General features: G+C 40.9%; 1 protein-coding gene across 2 annotated transcripts in view; it reads left to right on the top strand.

The window, feature by feature from the left end:
- The window catches only part of VAV3 (vav guanine nucleotide exchange factor 3), a 154,862-nt gene that overhangs the window by 336 nt on the left and 140,025 nt on the right, over nucleotides 1-14,501 (top strand). The gene's annotated exons all lie outside the window — the stretch shown is intronic.

Genomic DNA, 14,501 nt, shown 5'->3' on the forward strand with positions numbered 1-14,501 from the left:
CGAGCGCGGAGCCTCCGCGCCCTCAGGGAGGAGAGCGTGGGTCGGACACGGGGCAACCCCCGCCGGGCGCCTTTTCCCTGCACGGGGTGTCGGCCCGGCCCCGTCTCGGCGCGTCCCGGGCGGGGGGACAGGGCTCAGCTGCAGCTCCGGGCTGGCGGCTCCCGAAGCCCCCTGAGGGGGTCACAGCCTGCAGCGGGAGCCCCCCGGGCCCGTCGCGTTGAGGTGGCCGCGCTGAGGAGAAGTTCCGGCGGTACTCCCAGAGTCAGCACTTCCAACACGTCTGTGTGCGTTGCTATTTAACGTGAGCAGGTTACAAATCAAATTGACCTCTTGCTTCTAGTTTTTCTGGCTGTACGTAGGTATGTGATGGGGAGGGAGGGCGGCGGAGCGCGCCGGGAGCAGAGCCTGGCTGGGAAGGGGAGCCGGGCCGGAGAGATGAAGGCAGGACAGGGGCTGGGGGAGAGCGGCGGGAGAAGCCCTGGAAGCGCCTGTCAGCTGCTTCTCCCAGCTTCTTGTGACCTATGGAGTTGAATGGCGAAGAGTGATTAGTAATGAGAAATCGTGTTCTTGATAGCTGGCCTTTTATTTTTGGCTTTTTAAGTTGATGTTTTGGAGTTATTATTTAATAACTAAATGTAATTCCAAATTCAGCCCTGTTTAAATGCGATTTTTAGTTCGGACTGATGTTTTGTTACTGTGTCTCAAAGTTGGTTTCAGATATCGAGATAAGATTATATTAATAATTCAGGAAGAGACTCTATATATACATGACTTCCTGTCACTGCTTTGCTCACACCTATGCCTTGGCAGAGACGGTGGCAGCCAAGGAGATGTTGTCTGCAAGAAAACTAAATTATGAACCTTTCATGTGTTTGAAAACATAGAGAAACGGATACACTAACATTTCAGTGTTATGGTTATGTTTTAGGTTTATACAAATACAAATTGCCATTCCCGTTTAGGTTACTGGCAAAAAGCAGCGGTGAATTACACTTCATCTGTCCTTGTCCATGTTTACTTACAAACCCAGTTATTTTATTGCTTTTTAATTCTTTCTTTTAGCAGCTATATCTTATTACCGAGGGGATGTTTTCTGTACATCCAGAGTGCCAAAAGTAAAAACGTCTTTCAGATACTCAGAGTAAAAACTCCGAGATCCTTGTACTAGATGTGAATGGTACAGAGATTGTCCCTGTGTACTTGAGAGCTCAAGTGCCTGCTTGAATGGCATATGCAGAGGCAGTACTTTATCTGAGTGATGGAGAGGCACAGAGGGTGGGCTCGTCCAAATGGAAGAAATCCAGATAAGTTTTCTCTCTGCAGTTAAAACCTATGAGAGTTCCAGGACTTGCTAAACAGGAGCCTTGCTTTATATTTTCATTGTAGTTAGCCTGATTGCTTCCAAACTGACCCTTTCTCACTTCAGCTTGTGAAGCTATAAATACTTAATCTATGAACTGTTGGAAACGGTCTCCCGCCCTGCTTAGAGTGGATAAAAAGCATGGAATCAGATCTTCTCTCTTTAAATGAACTGTAAGGGTGTCCTCGGGACATGACACAGTATTTTTGAGGTGGCTAACTCATTGAATCAACTTTAATTAGCGATTAATGTTGTATGTCTGATGACTATTACTTAATTTTGTTTTGATGACATGGTGGTCTCTTTCTGTCTACTAAAAATAAGTACCAAAATGCTCTGCTGTGTTCTTTCTTGGAGTAGATTTGGGAATCAAGATTAATATTTATTTCTCTAAGCGTGTTTGAACTATGGATTATAATTGTAGATCCTGGATTATTTATAATGCATGTTTTGAACTTTGTGTTTTGAGCTTTATGTATGTACAGTGTAGCTGCTGGAATTGTTTCACAGTTACGACAGTTTCCTCCTTGTCTGTGTGTCTGCTCTGTGCCTGAGGAACCTGCACTCCACGGTGCTGCAGACTGCTCTCTCCAGTGGTACATTTCTCTGCCTTGCACTGGTTTAACCATTTAAACAGGAGGAAAACCTGGATCAAAACCTATAATGGATAACTTTGTGTAGCATTGAATGTACTGGGAATGTTACCTTTTGTGTTCTGTGAGTTCAAGATTTCGGGATTTTAGTTAGGGTCTGTGGGGTTTATGAAAAGCTTCTTGGAGGACACTTTCTGGTGGAAACAATCACTCATTGAAAATGGTAGTAATTGTTATTAAAAATGTAGGTTTAAATTCTGCTAGTTGCTTGCAGTTTGTGGTCAAGACCGTAAAGAGCTCTTAGCAGTAATTTATGCAGAAATCTCAGTGGCTTGGAGATGATTCAGTTGGTGAGATCTGCTTGGAGTTGAGCCCTGAATTATGAGTTTTCTCAGAATACTGCTTGTCAGTAAACTAATACTGCAGCATAGTAAATTTGCATCATAAATTTGCTGCATCATAGGATCTTGGGGTCTTGTAGAAACACTAGCTAACTCACCTGTTCCTTGTGGGATAATGATTTATAGGCTCTGGAAGCATGGAGTGCCAGAGCAGAGTTGGCATTGGAATAGAAACTGTCTTGGCTGCTGATTTCACAGTCCGTCTGACCACTTTGCTGTGTCTATATTGCTCAGCTGAGCTGTTTGAACTCAAGTGGCCCTTATCCATCATCTTCCAGAATTGAGATGCAGCTCCCATACTCCCTGATCTGATGTTGTTTTTTGCCACTGGGTCTTAGAATGGGTCATGGAATTCTTACTGCACAGTTTGTGCTCAATAAAAACAGAGGCTGAGAAGGGTAGGCTTCGTGAGTGGGCCTTGTTGAGGATAGACTCATTTTGGCCTTGTCTCTTACTGCTGTTGATGTTTGTTGGGCCTTTCGCTATGAACCGAGTTTTCATGTCTTAGGGGTTGTTGTAAATGCAGCAGCTCCAAAGAGTAGGAGAAAGTGAGAGGTGCTGCCTCAGGCGGACCTGGGAGTAGGTGTCAGTTCTCTGACATAAGAGTAAGTCTCTTCCGTTTTGTTACATATTTACATTTTCAGCATGGGTGTGACAGATCACACAGTGATGCTCATCAGCTTTGCTCAGTAGACCTTGGTCACTCCTTACAAGCTACGTGAAAAGCGTAGAGTGATTGTGACTGATGTTGCAGCTTCAGATGCTGCTTCTTGGTGGAGCCTCATTCATTCAAACAGGAACACTGTTGCTTTGCTTTGTCAGCAGCTGGCTGCTGATGGCTCTTGGGGCAGGAATTGAAACTGAGACTGATGCTCAGCATTGCAACGCAAACGTGCTTGACCAAATGGCAGTGGGTATGTTCTCTTTTATGGGCTGGCTTGCACAGGGAGCTGCATGCTTCTGTCCCACCACCAACCACACACCTCATGTCATAGCTGTTCTCCTGGCTGGACTATTCTCCTGTTCTATGCATTTGAGAGCTGTGGATTCTGCCCCCTGCCTTTCTGGAGATAACAATGCCTGTGCAAGAGAAATGTCTTGGTGGTTTTAGACTGCACAGTATTGGGTTTAGAAGCTGTTTGAACGCTGGCTGTTTCCATTTGCATTACTGTAAGTTTATGAAAATATATGTATTTGGTTAGTGGAAGTTGTCCTTTGAAGAACAGAAGCTGATTCAGTCAGTTAGGCTTTCCAGAAAGTGAGCCTCAGATGTGAAAGTATAAACCTTGCATTTATAAAGGATGAGCAACATTGTTGCTTTGCCTATGAACCTTTGTCCTCCGGGTTGCCAGTTTTCGGCTGCCTGGCTCTCCTGTCTGAGAGGCTGGTGAGTCTTGGTGCGAGGTTGCCTGTGAAAATTGGGCTTTGTATGAGATTGGAAATTCAGGTTCAGGGACCTACATGCCTGGGGGTTGTTTGTTTGTTTGGTTTGGTTTGTGTGTGTTTTTTTTTTTTCTTTTTTCACTTTGAACAAAACAGGAAAGTGTTGTCTCTATTAAGAGCTCTTGAGTCAAGGCCCAAACCTACACTTTGCTGTTTGAACTCCCATGAGCTAGCACTTGAGTTATTTCAACCTGTGCATGGGCCATCAGAAGAGGAAATTTCAGAGATGGATCAAATAATGTATTTTGGTCTTTAAGTGCAGGGCAGACTGCCTGATTCAGACTTGAGAGTTGGCGTTGTGGAAGTGGTCTTAGTGCAGGCACCAAGCACTAAACCTTGTAGCCACTGGGAATGGAACTTGAAAAGGAAATGTGCTAAATGCGTAGTGGAGATGTGACTGGTGTGCCAGTGTGTTGCAGGGTTTCCCCCGAATTGGAGTATCACTCCATGGTGACAGTGAGAGGGAGGATGGAGCACTGTAGCTCAGCATCTGTGTCTTCCAAAGCTGTTCACTGTAGCCATTCACTTTCCTCAGATGCTGCCTCTTGGCTAATGTAGGCTGGTGAGAATAATAAAAATAGAAGTGATCCATAACAGAGTACTAATCCCAATCATAATCATACAAGAACTTAAGTAATTTATCACCAGAAATATGAAACCTAAATGAACAGATTATGATGGATTTACAGAAGATGTCATCTGTTTAATGCCTATCTTTTATCTTTAGTACTTTGCAAACTAGTTTTGAAATGGTTTTTGCAAGGCATTTAGTTAACTTGTGAGAGATTGCTAAACAGGAAAGCAGCGCTTAATGTAATACTGGCACGGGAGTTTACTAAAAGGGATGTTGACATGGATTAAATATTAAAAATAACTATTTCCTATTATTCTAATAAAAATAAACAAAATATCCCTCACTTAGTATTAAAAGTTCAAATGTTTTCTAATTTTAGGGAGTTATTTTTTTTGGTGTGACCATGTAGTCCAAAGGAAGTTGATTATCTTTGTCGTCCATGTAATGTTTTGGTGTGACAACAGAGCTTTTGAGCAGGAGTTTATTGTTCTTGGTTACAGTGGTACCAGGTAGTCTCAGGATGTGGGCGTGCCGAGGAAGACACACCTCTCCATTTTCTCTGATCCTGCCTTTGGCTGGGAGCTTCCCTGTCCCCCACAAATGATAAACCCCTTATCCAGCCCCTCACTCCATGTGTGTGCGTCCCACCTCTGTAAGCTTCCCGCGGGTGGGGATGCTCCCCTGTGTTTTCCCCCGTGCATGCCTCTGTGCACTGATTCCCTCCCACTTCCCAGCACGTCAAACCTTGTGTGCCATGTGGCTCTGCAAAGGAGGAAACAGGAATAGTATTTTGACCCTGCATGTTAAGATTGAGAGTGAATGGATGTGCTGACCTCTGTGCCTGAGGATGTGGTTTAGGATCTTAGGAGGGACCAGATGAGCTAAATAAGAAAATAAAAGGGATTCAGAGTGGTGCTTGTGAACCTCCCCAGGAGTCACAGGATATCAGTAATGTGTTTTCCTTTGGCAGAGAGATCTTTAAGAGAACTGGTGTGCCAAATAATTTGTGTTTTTTTAGGTATGTGAGGTGCTACGATGTACCACAAAGATATATTTAGGTAATACAGTTTTTCTGAAACTGTAAACCTTCTTGGACTTGAATAAGATTTTAGAACCTGTTCAGTTTTTGTCAGTGTGTAGAAACAAGAGACGTGTTTAAACCACCCCCCCCCATTTTCTTGAATTATTTGAAACTAGCTGTATGTTCCCACAAACTTAAAAGAATTCAGTTATTTAAAATATATTTTTTAACTTTTCAGATTTTGTCAGTCTCTTTGCTTATTTGCTGGTGCTTTGGTCCACTAAACATCTTTACCATGTTTAATTTTGTTTTTGTGATTCACTTCAGTTAAAACTGTATTGGCCATAAGATATATTATCCATAAAAGGTATATTTATCCATATATATGTTATGTGTATGTATACCTATCCTGTATGTGTTAGACTTCGTAAAATATATATTGAACAAATATTGTTCAAAGCAAAACCTTAATATGACCTTTGTTTTGTTCTAAGAAAAGCAACTGATGAAAAATAGTGACCTAGTTTTCCTAGGTAATTCTTCTTACCTTATGAAGATGGAGAAAATAGTGCTTGAAAACTGATGTAATGATTTTAATTGATCCACATTGATTCTGGTTGGAAGGGAAAACTGCAGTTGTACTGTATGGTAAAGCTTATTTTACATCTTATGTTTATCATGCAGTTATTAAATGCAGCACACACGTCTTGCCAAGAGTTGTCTCAAATGTGTCCTCCTGCACAAAATATTAGTGTGCTGGCAGCTGTCTAAAGCATTAATAGAAAAATATTCATGCTGGTTTCTCACAGAGGCTATAGTGTGTGCCAGTAGTGGATAATTTAAATTAGTGTCTGTGTATGGCATACTGCTTTGTCATGTGGGAGAAGCCACATTGTTTTCTGAGCCTTGTCTGACAAAAGTTGGAGACCTGTGATAGCGGCAAGTTAAAGGCCTGCTTGTGGAAAGAAACAAATAAATGAAAATGGTTCAAGGAAAGAGACGTGGATATATAAGAAATAGGAAGAAATAGTCAAAAGAAACAAATATTAACTAGAGAGAACGGTCAGAAAAAGTTGGGAAGCTGGATTGAAGAGGGTATCAGCAAGCAAGACTCTTAAAGTTTTTGAGATTTATCCCAAGATACGTACAGAAAACCAATCCTGGATATGCTGTGTTATTCTATAATATAACAGATAATGGCACTATGTTATAACATCCTTCCTTAGGCCTGTGGGTGCAGGAGGTGATTTGCCAGGCTACAGCATTGGTGGGTTAGTGTAATACAGTGGTACAGTCTGTGCCCTGGTGAGATAGAGGATCTTGGATTTCTCACATGCCTCTCTTTCCACTCTCCTTTGAAGGTCAAAAGAGTTGATTAAATCATAGTTGTAAAGAAGGAAATACAGAGGGTAAGGAGAGAAAGGGCTGCAAGGTGAGAGAGAGGCAAGGCAGCTGCCAGGGGTGAGGGGATGATCCTGCAGGGAGGGAGGTGGTGCATCCATTCTGGCCGTGCCAACAAGGACCTGGCACAGCTGAGCCTGGGCTTCACTGGTGTGGGAGCAGCAGCTGACAGGCTGGTGAGAGGCAAGGGCAGGGCAGGAAGGACTTTCAGAACACAGTTTGATACTGGTGAAATACAGGCAGGAAGGGAAGGAGACCCTTCTGCTGGAGTAATGTTTGCTCCCTGACCAGCAACTGACCCAGACAGGAATAGGACAAGTGCCTGTGGCTGCAGTGTACTACCTTACATTGTATTATTTCAATATTTCAGAAACTCTGTTCCACAGAGAAATATGAATTGATGTGCACTTTGTCAAATTAGCTATTAATTTTTTCCCCCTGCACTTTCCAGTGTATTTGGCATTATCTGGAGCTACCTTCTCTTTCCCCTTATTTTACTTTGACAAGCTGTGTTTAAGATTTGAGGCATTGTGAATTACCAGCTGTTTGCTAAGACTTCTGATGTGTAGAATGAAATCTGAACTGACATCTTTATAGTACGGTTTTGAATCTTTATATGTAGCAGGAAGATATTCCCTCAAAGCTCATTGAGTGCTATTGGCTTCACTTCACTACATTTTCAAGTGAGAACATATCTTTTGGAAAAATATCAGTCAATTACCCTTTTTTTCATCCTGTATTGGACAACAATAGTGAGTGTCTTGGTAACATGAAACACTGAAGGACTCTTAGGAGGATACTTGTTTCTTTGTACATTCAGAACACAAAACATTAGTCTCAAATTTCATAATTTAGTGGTATTGTAACAATGTGTATAAAAGCCACTCATGTACTATTTAAAATGTTCTTGCAGACCTATGGGTTATTGCTCAACTGTCTTATATTACAATCCAAAATATTTTGGGCCTCTAAATTGTCTTTAATTTCAATCAAAATTTTATTTTATAATTGGTTAGTAGGTATTCAGTTTATCTCAGTACCTATCTTTTCACTAATTCTATCCCTCTAAAAATCACTTGAAATTTATTTTAAATTATGCAGAGAATACATATGATTGCCTTGCAGAAGCAAACAAAATGTATATATGACATTGTTGCTATAATAAAATATTTTCTGAAAAAAAAACAACCCACAACAAAACCCCAGCCATCAAAGCAAAGCATTTTAAAAGCATATTTTTAACTGATAATGCTTAGCAGGGCAAGATGGTTTGTATTTCCAAAATCCTTAGATATGCCCTTTAATCCTTGATACCATCGATTTTACAGTTTCTTTCTGAGTTATATAAGGGTATGTGCTGTACAGTCTGTAGTTAGGGTACTTTTTATCCTTGCTTGTTCCTTCATTCACACTACTTCTGCATGAAAAGGAGCCTTAGAGTCAACTCAAACAATGATTAGAGCTTGTCCCCTAAAAGTTTTGATTGTCAAAGCAGCCTCACTTCACTGTTGGGTAGGAAATTTGATGCATTAAAAAATGTGTGTTATTTTGCCTACCCACACTCTAAACTAATAGTGTAATAACCACAGCATCATCAGAGCTTGTGTAATTCCTTATGTCTTGCTTGCATGTTGGCAGTCAAGATTTAAATTATACTTTTATGCTCCAGTGATTGACTTCAGATCAGCTACTGCCTCATGTCGCTGTTGCCTTATATCCACTGATAAAAGGCCATGAGGGACATGGTATTTTTCCCTCTGAATTTTTCAGGATCTGTGAGTAAGTATGTCTGGTTCCAGCACAGAGATGGTTAAAGGCAGATGGAGAACCACACCTTCGCTGCACTAATGTCCCCACAGATTTTAGGTGTTTGTGGAGGGAGGTATGGTGATGACATAGTCCCACCATGTGAATTGTAACTTGAGGTGAAGACTCATTAATCCTACTTATCTCTGTAGAATTTAGATCAAGCTTTGAATTTCCTTTTCCTGGAAAATAAGTAGAGTGTAGGAAGCACCAGAGAAAATGTTCAAACTATTGCTTTTGCCTGCAGCATCTTTTACTCTCAAAAAAGAGTCAGGCTCCCTGAAGTGCCCTTGCAGGCTGCTGCCTTAGAGCTTACGGTCAGTTGATTTCTGGTTGGTTAAAAAGGGATTTCTGCCAAGGTTTTAAAACCTAACTTATATTGAGGCAGGTATTTTGAAAACCTCTTGTTGCTACTTTGCAGCTCAAGTTTTGCATTTCACAGCAGTACCAGTTTTGCTAAATCTCCTGAAGTTGTGTGAGGAAATAATTGTTTCACTTTCTCTTAGTGATTGACCCTCCATGTGCACAAAGTGGTGCAGGTTCGGGTTGTATTGCATACCCTTCTGAGTTGGCAAGTGCTTATTTTTAACTATTGTTGAAAATTCCTCCTGAGCTTTGACTTCCCACTCTCCTTTTCTCCGGCTTTTTTTTATGGATCTTTCCTAGGGTTTTGAATGCTTGATAAGAAATAATAGTTTTTGGGCCATACCTAGAGGGCTTGTTTGGGATGTATGTGTGTTCTCTTAGGGCTGTTCTGTTCAAGGGGATTCTGAGAGCATTTTTGAAAGTTGAGAATATGTTAAAGCCTTCAGTGGTCTTTAACAGGTGTTTATTGTCTTGAAGTCTTACGTCCTAAACAGGGTTAACTTGAGCCATTTTGTTTTGAGTTCTACATGTACTGATCTTTTTATCCATCACAAAGGAGTGCTTTGCCTTGATGTTAATCACTACAAGGAGTCATTCAGGGTCTGCCATTCATTCGGTTTGCATTTGTGGCTGGCAGCACTGAATATGGTGATGCATCTTCTCTGTGGGTTGTGCTGAGGCCACTGGTTTCACTGTAAGTGTGTTGAACAGATGGCAATCGTTGTAAAAGCTGAGGTTTAACTTCACATTTGTTGTTCTCAGTGATGCCTTCAAGCGATGTTGCTGGTTAGAAGGATTGTGCCTCAGAAAGCGCTGGTAGGTACTGTCACTGTACAGCTGCAGGCTTTATGAAGCTTTAAGGAAGTGGCACCTGTAATCCTGTTGGAATGTCCCTATAGGTTTATCAGAGTCCTGTAGTTTTCCCTTTCTGCTGAAAACTGGTTAGTTGAGATGAAAGGCTTTGCTGACTGGGGTGTGTATGATTTGCATGTGAATGTGGACATGGTGATGGGAGGGGGTGCAGATGTGGGAATGGCAGAGCTGTGCTGGCTACAGGGTGGGCTGCTCCTCATGAGAAGCTCCTGAGCAGCAGACTGGAGCATATTTCAAATCTATGTGTCTTCCCAGCTATAATTGCTCAGATTCATAGACCCCTGGGGAATCTGATTAATTTAAACTATATGCATTCTCTTTTCTGAGAATGTAGGTTTTTGCAGCTTGTAAGCCCCATAGCGCATCATGTTATTTCAAGAGCACAAGCCCTAGCAATATTCATGGAATGTGGATTATTCTCTAGTGTCAAAAATACCTGCTATGAAGAAAAATAAGATTTTAAAAAAGAGATTATAAGCTATTTGCTGTGACCAATGGGAGAAACACAAGAAAACTAATTAAAAAACTCCTGAAACGAGGGGGAATGTATTTTGTAACATTCTCGTAGCACACCTCACTAGGAATAAGCCTGAGGAGTAGATTCTCACATCAGTAGTATTATAGTAGCTGTGAGTTCATGTGATTGCTGATTAGCAGTGAAGAAAGGTCAAGATATTCTTTCTGGGGCAGAATTGGTGTTTTGGTGGAATTTCTCTGTGTAGGTCTTCTGATGGAAGTTGTCATATTAATTAAGGGTTTGGTCTTTCTAGCTCAGAACTTTTGCCTTTCCATGCAATGTGAAGACAAGCATGGGGAAGACAGCTTCCTCTGTCTTAAAAATGTTTTTCCAAATTAGTGGCTCAACATGAAGGACCACAAATATATTTTGCTAAACTGTTTAGGTTCGGGAATAACTCCTAAGTGATGTATCTTTTAATTCCAGTGAGGAACAGTGATTTCATCTAATGTGTCTAATCTAAAATTTGTGGTTAAGCAGTTCAACAGGAAAATTAGTCCTCAAAATGTTTTGCAGGAGTGCCATTCTTGGGAGATGTTCTTAAAGCTATTTAGAAAAGAAATGTGGCAATATTTAGTTTTTGCTGAACAGCTTTAGAGCTTGACCTCAAAATCCAGTGTTTCAATAAAGTCATGTTAAAGTTTAATGAACTTAAAATGCCTTTCATCTTGATTTGAAAGAGCAGCAGAATTTGAAATGTGAGGATTTCTGTAGGATATTTCATTTTGCTGACAGGTCTGCTAGTGACAACCTTTTTTGAGTTTTCCCTTGCAAATGTGTTTCTCACATTTCTCTACCTTGGCTCAGGTGGCTTGATCTTCTCTATCAGAAACTCAGACTGCTATGTGATTAGTAGCAGGTACTGCTCTGACAAGTCTGGGCTATTTTTAAAATTTTTTTTTCTCTCTTCTTGTCTATAATTCTCACTCATTTTGACTCATCTCTGTTCTGCAACTTGTTCTCTCTCCTCTCAAACTGGACTGTATTACTTTCACCTTCTACATTTGCCTTCCCCCTCCCACTTGTATTTCCTTCTCCTGCCAGTGCATCTGTTTCCTCTTTCACTTCTTTCCTCATGCTCTTTCTTCCTTTCAACTGTTTTCCCTGCCCTGTTGGCTTCATCCCTCCACAGATTCTCTGAAATATGTTTCCTACATGGATAAGAGCCCGTCTCCTCCGGAAGCTGTTTCCTGCATAAGGGAGAGTGTTGGGCAGGAAGGCTCCAGTGTAAGTTACATTTTTAGGACCAGAGAACACAGAGGTTTCAAGGGACCTGACAGCTCTTGACCAATGAATCACGTTGGGCTGTTTAAAGCTGCTTTTCAGTGACTACTCTTTGTAAAAGGTGATTGCTTTTGCTTTTACCCATTATTAAAAAAATTTCTACCTCCTTGCAGTCAGAGGTTTGCAGCATATTGTGAGGGTGTCCCCAAAATTGGTTTGCTTCTTTACTCCAAGTGGACTGGGCAGAGAACTCTGGTGGGGAGTGATGCGGATAAAAGCTGGTGCTTGGGAGTCTGCAGAGTGAATCAGTCTGGAAACTTGTTCTTTTCAAAAGCAGCATCACTCGATTCCTGCCCTTGCCGCCAGCCTCTGGAGGTTTGTGCCTCCACGGCGATGCTTAAGCAATATTATTCTAGGGTTGTGTCCTAAGGGAGCAGGTGGAGATGAGAATGGTAGTTATTTTTAACCACTTTTTAAAATGATTATCAATGTTGCTTGCAAGGCAGAAATAGGCCAGTCCTACTAGCCAGTGTACTCATCCTGCAGCTCCCTCCATAGTTTCTGCCTTTTCTTCCAGTTAGCTCCACTCACTCTTCAGAGGCTGATAGACATGATCATTTTATTTCTTCTTCTCAAGCTGGTGGTGAGAAGATTATTTACACTCAAGGTGAAACAACTACTACACTGTATTGGGTACGCTGGTATTGTGAAATGCAAGCATCTGCAACACAATGATGGCCCTGAGGGATTACCTTGATAGCTAATGGCAGCTGTGAACTACTTACATGTAAATATAAGAGTAACTTTATCAGAGATTCCTTGAACTTTTTTTCATCTTATTCAAACTACAATTTTTCTTCAGGTTTCTGGAGTTTTGCTTGCTTGCTCTCTGTAGATGGACACAGTCTTTACAGGCCTGATATAATTCCTAGCAGTTGCAGGCAGAGAAGGAGGTGATGCCCGGATGGTTTTTTCCAACTGAAGTTTGTGGATGTGCTCTAAATGGAAGCTCAGTATGGTCAATGCATAAATGGCGAGTAACTGTTCTGTAAATGTGGACCTCTTGTCCCCATTTGCTCACATTATTTCTCTGCTTGTGAGGATGAAGCAGTTCAATATTACTGTTTGAGTTATTTTTTAGAGGTTCTGATGGAACTAAATGAAAATTTTGTCATTTCCCAGTTTAGTGGAAAACCCGGAATTGAAGAAAAATTATTGTGATACTCATCCTACTATGCTGGCTGATTTTATGGTTTCATATGATTTGAAGTACCTAGAGCAGCTTTAGACTATTTGTTTCATGATGAGATGCTGATGAGAACTTGATCGAGGTCAGTTATTTTTTTACTTCAGTATCAGATCTTTCCTAACTTGAGAATAATTTTCCCCACATAGCCCTCCAGAATTGAAATAGCTGCTGTGAAGGAAGTGGCTTTTTACTACTTTTCTATCATGAAGGTTTTCATTGTGAAGTCTGGTCTGCTCTTTTATGCTTCCTTCACTTTATTCACTGTTTATAGTTGTAGGAGTGACTTTTAACTAGGGAAAGTCCTTTAAATTTTTTTCCTACTCTTAGTCATATTCTTTTCAGACCTTTATCATGTCTCTCTATTCACTTATCGACTGTTAATGTCCCAAGGGGAAAGTAAGCCGGAAATCTTGAGTGGCTGCAGATTCATTGGAAGAACATATGATGACCAAATAGTTTGCTTGTTTTTTTTTTCATTTGTTTGTTTTTTTGGGCCGCATTAAAAAAAATATTTTGATTATGTCTACTCTCTTGGTATTAATGATAACACACTGTTGGTTGCTTTAGGATGACTAAAACCTTCTTTGGAGTAGAAGTCTTCAACAATTAGAAGGAACAAATAAATGAATGGCAGATGTTTCCTTTTTTTTTTTTTCTCCTCCCCTCAACTGACTTTGAAATGGCATGATTTTTATTTTGTTTTACACTTGAAGTTTTCAAAACAGGAGTCACTGACAAAAAGAAGTGACTGCCATACTGTTGTGTTAGGAGGTTCTTGAATTTCCTATGCATGTTCTTCAGTGTCCTCTATTCTGTTCAAGAAATTAGCACATTTAGCAGACAGTAACTTGACTTGTTTTGACAGACATGGAGACGGGACAATTTAATTTTTGCTAGCTCTCTGCAGCTGTCAAAAAATTAATCAGGAATACCCTTGAGTGGCAAGGCATACTGGTATTAAAAAGGCAATGTCACTTGAACCAGAGGATCTAAGACTTATTTTCTATTCTACCTCTCTGATGGCATTGCAGGATTGGCCTCAAATATATTAATTTCAGTCTGCTTTGTAGTAGCAATCGTGCTAATGGACTTCCCTTTAAAATGTGCTTTGAATGTATCTCGGAGGTTTTAAAAGTTTAAAATCTGTTGAGGTTGAAACTGCTTCCTGCTGGTTAGATCTACTGATTTACAAAAATGAAGTAAAAACTATTGTTATGTGTATCACTTATGTAGGTTGATAAGTATTACCCCTAATATCCAATTGATATTTTTGCTTGTTTTGTACTTAAAAAAATAAATTTTGTGTAGAGAAGTTGCATCCCTTAGCTCTGGTGTTACTGTCATAAATGGATAGAAGGTGGACAGTTGATTGGCCCCCTGCCAGCCTTAGAGAGTGATTTTTCTCTGTGAGTTACAGAGATCAGACTTCTACAACCTGCAGTTTGTGTTGCTTATTGATGGCAGAGTGTACACTTAACAGGCTTTAGCAGATGTCTGGGTAACTTGTGTCTCCAGTCAGACTGCTGCCCCTTTCTGCCCTGAGGAGACTGTTGGAGCCGGTGGGAAAACCTGAGCAGAGTGGCTGTGTGAGAGTTTGCCAAGGATTGGTATGGAGATGCTCGAGTCCTGATGGGGTGGCCCCTTGCTGGTAGCGGATCCCCACACGGGTTTGG

The sequence above is a fragment of the Empidonax traillii genome, unplaced genomic scaffold (assembly GCF_003031625.1).
Source record: "Empidonax traillii isolate 1590-97213 ecotype Southwest subspecies unplaced genomic scaffold, ASM303162v1 scaffold69:size3087049, whole genome shotgun sequence".
Classification (NCBI taxonomy): Eukaryota; Metazoa; Chordata; class Aves; order Passeriformes; family Tyrannidae; genus Empidonax; species Empidonax traillii.